We start from the raw sequence: 6566 nt of genomic DNA on the forward strand, positions 1-6566 counted from the left end.
ATAGGCTCTTTAAGAAGGCTTTCTGCAAGCAAGGGTGAATTTGGAGTGAAAGGGGACAAAAGGAATATGAAAATACATAATTCCTTTCTCTCCTTGTTCCTGACAGGAACAGTGGCAGGCAGTTGCCTCTCATTTCAGAGCTATCTATCTACCGCTAGACTGCGGTAGACAGTAAACCCATGTTTCCCACCTGATTAGAAAAGCTTTTCTCAAAGAACCCAATTACAATCTTGGCCAAAATACATGCTAAAACGAGCACCCAAGCAGGGTGTTTCATGAAGGCAGGTGGCTCTGAAACGAGAGGCAATGTCCAATTGTATCAGGACAGCATTTCTGACTCCTTTCCCAAGTTTGGCAGCATGTTAGATTCCAAAAACTTTAGCTTAATCCCTGACTCAGGCGGATGCAGCAGAACCACTTGTGCCACTAACCCAGGCACCTAGGTCCTTGCCCCACTTGGCGATGAGCATCTCATTTAGGCCTCCATGCTCAGGATGATAGGCATGCCTGCATCTTCTCCTCAAGGGATGGGCACATCCACCAAGCACTGACAAGTTCCATTCGCACTAGGCTGGCACCCTCTGTGGTCCTTGTCCAGGCCTTCCTAACCCCTCAAGTAGTTCAGCACACAGACTACCAGGAGCTAATTTTTTCCCTGTGTCCTCAGAAGGTACCAACCCTGAGGATACCTTCATCTGTGCCCTCTAAGGCTTGAGAAGTATAAGGTAATCAAAATCTGTTATTTATATATCTGAGGTTCTAGATCACTACAGCCCCATAAAATTAACACAGAAGGTGTTATGGACAGAGTTGTGTCCCTCACAAAAGAAGAATTTAATAATTTATCAAATTAAAAACCACACGGATATTTTCTCAAGTTTCATGAGTCAGAATGCTTTAATTATATGAAATACTTAAATTATGAAAATTCAGGGTCGGCCAGCTAGCTCAGCAGACACGGAGACTGGGGTTTGATCCCTGGTGTGTCATGGCGGTCCTGTCCCCAGGGCACACAGAGATGGTAATTGAGACTGAGTGTGGTTGCACACATGTATAATTCTAAAGTTTGGGAGGTTGAGAACAGGAGGATCACTACAATTCCAATCTGTGTAGTGAGACCCTGTAGACCCTGTACTAAATATAGTAAAATAAATAAATAAATTACAAAAATGCATATGTTCTGTTTAACATAAAATATCAGCATAATGGGTTTGATTCACTTCATCACTTATGTTGTGAATCTATGTTTTCCTGGAGTTAAAGCACATTGACCTCTTCCTTAGTGTGATCCTGCCCTCAGACAGCTGTGGGGCTGCTCGCCTCATCAGGAAAATCACCTCCCTTTAGTTTATGAGAGATTTTGGGTCAGATACTAATTTTGGAAGCTACCTTGAAAGACTTGTGTAGAAATGGATAATATTTTATAATTCTAGGCCGTGAGTCTCTGAAGGGGCATCGCAGCCTGTCACAGAATCCCTTCCCCGCCCATCCCGGGCCTAACTGTACTAGAGTCACTCCTTGTCATTCTCAGCTTTCCGGGTGCAGGGTACAGCTGTACAAGTAATCGCAGCCTGATGCAGCCTTTACCTGGCCTGGTCCTGACTAAGGTCATTCTGTCAACAGATGCACACACCCTGTGGTCTAATATAGCTATTGAAATGTTTTCTGAAGGAACAATATGCAGAACCAAAACAAGGCCAAGGTTCTGCTTTCATCTACAATCTAGCTGCTTCTTTCTTTGCTCTTTTCTTTCTCCTGTGCCTAAATCACCTTACACAGGTTTAACTGTTAACTTTGCAAGTGTTTCTCTTCTAAACCAGGGTTTCCAGATCACAACTTTATGAGTATTTGGGACTAGATAATTGTTGTAAGGGGTTACTTAGTGTATTGAATAACATATGACTACATTTCTGTCCTTTACACAAAAAAATACCACTAGTATCCTGCAGGTGTGACAACCAAAAATGTCCCCAGATATTGTCAAATATTACCAGTGTTAAATATTACCATTGTTTTAATGTAGGGAACCACTGGTCTATGGCAGGGCTCTCTAACCCCTACGTCACAGACTGGTACCAGTCCACGGTCTGTCAGGAGATGGGCACTCCTGGAGTTGAGCTGAGACCAAGAAGCTCCATCCGTATGTACAGTTATTCTGTCTGTCTGCCTGCCTGCCTGATTCCAGTAAGACCCCTGGGGGCATCCTTAATCTGTTGGTCAGTCCTGCTCAGCTCTAGCAGAAGGGGGCCTCTGATCAACTCCCGCTAGTAAGCACCACACTCAAGAGGAGGGCCTTGGAATGCTCAACCTGTGAGTACCTGCTGAATGAATGTGTCAGTGAGTGTACTGGACAGTTGTGGCAATAGGCTGCTCCATCTGTGCACCAAGACTGGGAAGCACTGGTTCTAGTGGCTGATTGGGCCCTCACCTGTGGTTCTGTGGCAATCAACATACAGCATGATGGTGGCCTCCCAACCTCCTTAGCTAAGTTGCACCTAAGTCCCCTAAAGAGGCCCAGCCAGCCAGTCTCTGTAGGAGTCCCTTCCTGGTTCTCATCTCAGCCCAAGAAGTCTATACTTATAATCCCAAAAATATGTTATTGGAATCCCACCAAGTTAATTCCAATCTACCACTCCCAGTGCAACCCACAATGAAAACACACTAAGACATATATATATATATATATATATATATATATATATATATATATGTCTTAGCCAAGAGGCTCTAAGTCCAGCCATGAATATGGCTTTCTGGAACAAAGAGACCAACCCAGGGTGGCACCTGGGTTTTATTCAGCTGAGAAGGAGGAGTGGCTTGAGGAAGAGAATTGTGAGAAGTAGGTGATTACTGTAAGCTGGGCTAGGTGGGTGGCCTGCAATTACCTCTGTCATATGCAGACAGTAATTTGCATTATGCTGTTGAGATAGTATCTAATGTTTCAAGGGTCTGGTGCTTCGGTTCTGATGTATAATCTTTCAAGCCCCAGGAAGTCATAGCTTCTATCTCAAGGCTCAATCTCAGCCAACAGCATGGAGCACTGGCTCTTCATCCTGTCCAAACATGGCTCATATTGGAGAGCAGCAGGTGTGGGTTATCAGGAAAACAATCATGCTGTCCTCTAAAATTATCACCTGCACCTCGGCTAGACCAGTATACATTGCTTAAGGCCAGTTGAAAGGATAAAAAGAAGTCCTAGCCAGCTCTGTACATATCAATACAAGGAAATAGGGTCAGGCTCAGCCAAAATGAAGATAATTGCTCTTCTTTCAAGGAGTGCTGCTCAGGTGGTCCTCCACAAGTCTCTGAATGCTCTCTCTCTCTCTCTGAGGGTATGCATCCTTTGTCTGTTGTGTTCAAGGATACAAAACACACATAGGGGGCCAGAAATAGGAATTAATTAGTCAAAATTCATAGTCTCATAGTCCCTGACTGCAGGAAAAAGAGCTTTTCTGAGATAATGCAGCTACAAATATGAAACCAAACCACTCCCTGCATCTCAAAGAAAGGAAAAAAAATAGAGGAAGAGGCCCATTCTTGCTCAGAATCCCACCCTAGCACTCTTGTCATTTGCTGCAGTTGCTGTCAACATCTATAGCTTCACTCTCTGCTCCCAACTTGCTTACTTCCAGCCAACTGAACTGCATTCAGCATGCATTGCCTGCATTTGGCCACACAGCACCCCCTCCCAAAGACCCACCTGTTCTGGTCAGATGGCATCCATCTGAGGTGACCATCAACAATCCTTTCTGAGCTTTACATTTTGACTGAGGAAAAATTGGACCATCAGCCTGGACCAGTGAGCTGTTCTTATTGGGCCTGAATAGATAGAGCAAACTGTGCTCTATCATATTGGGCCCCCAAGGGCCCATGGTCATAGCAAAAGCTGGGATCAAACCTATGATTTTCCTTGTAAAAAAAGGAAACAGAACTCTGCCTTCAAAAGTTCCCTTTGTCAGAAAGTTATCATCAAGGTCCCACAGACCCCAGCAGTCGAGATGTGTGGTTTCACCAAAGACCAGACAGAAGAACTGAAGGAGACTTCCGGCTGTTTGACAGAACAGGTGATGACAAGATCCTGTACAGCCAGTGTGGGACATGATGAGAGCCCCAGGCAAGAACCCCATCAATGCTGAGGTGCTCAAAGTCTTGGGGAACCCCAAGAGTTCTTAACTGTGGCCAAGAATGATAATTAGGGGACCTATGATGGTTCCATCAAGGCCTTCAGGTATTTGATAAGGAAGGAGATGGTACCTTCATAGGTGCTGAAATCCATCATATCCTGGTCACACTGTCTGAGGAGATGACAGAGGAAGAAGTGGAGACATTGATGGCAGAGTATGAGGACAGCAATGGTTGTATCAACTATGAAGAGCTCATCCAGATGACAGTGAATGGCTGAGGACATTCTGTCTCTCCAGAGCCCATGCTGTGACCTTTGTGATTTGTGTGTGGCCCCAGAGGCTTCATAGTTTTCCTTGCCATAGCACCTTTCCTATTACGTCTCTTGGGTGATGTTTGGCATCAGTATTAACCAAATATACTTGTACCCCACCTCTGCTCAAATATTACCATTACTGGGGCAACTGGTACTCTAGCCTATGGCCTCTTCTGCCAGGGAAAAACTCACAGCCTGGGAAGTCATCTCCTTCATACCAATCAGCCTCCCTCATTTAACCATGCACTTTCAACTTTGACTGTTCCTGGAGAGGAAAACAATGTCTTATCAGCCTGGGACAGAGGACCGCAATCCTGATGTTCTGAAAACTCCTCCAAGAGGCATGGTTTCGACTCACTAGGCTGATGGCCTGGCCATCAACCATACTGCACCGCTGCAACTCCTATTGCTGTCAGATGTCACAGGAAGCACAAACAGGCATCTAGCTACACATCAGCCTGATAGACTGTTAATCACCTTGGGCAACATCTCCAAGCCTTCAATAATGAAGCTGTCACCTTTCACTCCATGATACCTGACACATATACCTTTTTTTGTAATGTTCTAGTTTTAAAAGATACCTTCCTCTGCTTATGAAGTAGTCTTAAAAACCCCTTCAAGTGGGAAGATTCTGAGACAAAATCTAGCTCCTTGGACTCAATTTCCAGAAGGAGTTAAAAATTCTCCCACAGTTTTTTTTTTTTTTTTTTTTTTGAACTGGGGATTGAACTCAGGCCCTTGTACTTGCCAGGCAAGCGCTTATTCTACTGAGCTATCTCCCCAGCTTCTCCCACAATTCTCAGGGATGCTCTGATGATAGACTTGACCAAGCCACCAGTGCCTTTTTTTTGTGGCCACTTAACTCTTCCAGCTGCACCATGATCCCCTGGTGCAAATAGTGTAGACTGTCAAATTGCTAAAATACCCCTCTTTTGCCTATGAAACCAGTTCAAGATCTCTGAGCTGCCAGTGCACCACTATTGCCCTCCATGTATGGTACTCCAGTCTTGGGACATCCCTGATCTGCTGGGGCACCTATTTGGAACTAAAGAACGCCTATTTATGCCTTTGGTTACGTCTTATAAACTGGCTCCTCTTCACCTCTAAATAAAAGCAAAAGCCAGCTGACCTAAAATGAACCTCCTAGAGGTTCGAAAATTTGTTTCCTCTTTAAAAAAACTACTTCTGATTAATGACATTAAGTTGGTTTCTGGAAAGACACAAAAGCTCTGCTACAATATCTGGCAGAAACCAGTTAAAAGAATGAAATTCTTCAAAATGCTTGGAGCTGCTGGCTTCTATAAAATCTGGATCCTTGGGCTCACAAAAACAATGTTTATTCAGCCTTTTGGCCCCTGTGAGCACTGAGTGGCCTATCTGTGCAAATATTTAGACTTGGTTGCTAAAGGCTGCCTTCCCTCTTGGATCCCAACAAGTTCACCTTAGACTAAGACCTAACTGCTCAGATGCCACATACTGTACTGGGAGGAACTGCTTTAGAGGAAAGAACTCTCAGATGAATGCTGAGTACACCTTGTTTACATGTGGAAGTAGCTCTATTAGAAATGAAGCCTGACAGGCTCGACATGCTGTGGTCACCTTGTTTTGTGGACAAAACTATTTTGGGCATATACATTCTATAACCTTTAAGGAAAACTACCTTTAGCCACAAACAGGAAATAAATACATTCTCAGATAAGGACAAATTAAAAGAATGTTTTTCTACCTTTAAGGAATGGTAAAAAGAAACTGTGGGAACAGAAATGTTAAGACTCCTGGAAGTATGGGAAAAGGCCATAAATATGAACAAACAAAATAAACTATCCCTTCTCTTTTTATGAAGCTTCTAAATTTAATGATTAAAATTCAAAAATTATAACAAAATCTGATAACCAAGATGCAATTTCCTAAAATATAAATGCTATGCAAATCTTTGATTTATACTAAAACTATAAGTTTAATTTTATCTCCCCAAAAAGATGTATAGAAACCCTAATATTGAGTTTCTCAAAATGTAATCATTTTGGAAATACAATCTTTACAAGGCAAGTCAAGCTACAATGAGGCCATTAGGATAGGCCCTAATTCAATATGACTGATATCTTCTTCATAAAAAGGTGAAACTTGG

At 43.2% G+C, this 6566-nt stretch overlaps 1 pseudogene; it reads left to right on the forward strand.

The window, feature by feature from the left end:
* Positions 1-3998: 3998 nt before the first annotated feature.
* Positions 3999-4402, forward strand: LOC111812287 (annotated as a pseudogene).
* The last annotated feature ends 2164 nt before the right edge of the window (positions 4403-6566 follow it).

This window comes from Octodon degus, unplaced genomic scaffold (genome assembly GCF_000260255.1).
Source record: "Octodon degus isolate 3935 unplaced genomic scaffold, OctDeg1.0 scaffold00119, whole genome shotgun sequence".
NCBI classification, from domain to species: domain Eukaryota; kingdom Metazoa; phylum Chordata; class Mammalia; order Rodentia; family Octodontidae; genus Octodon; species Octodon degus.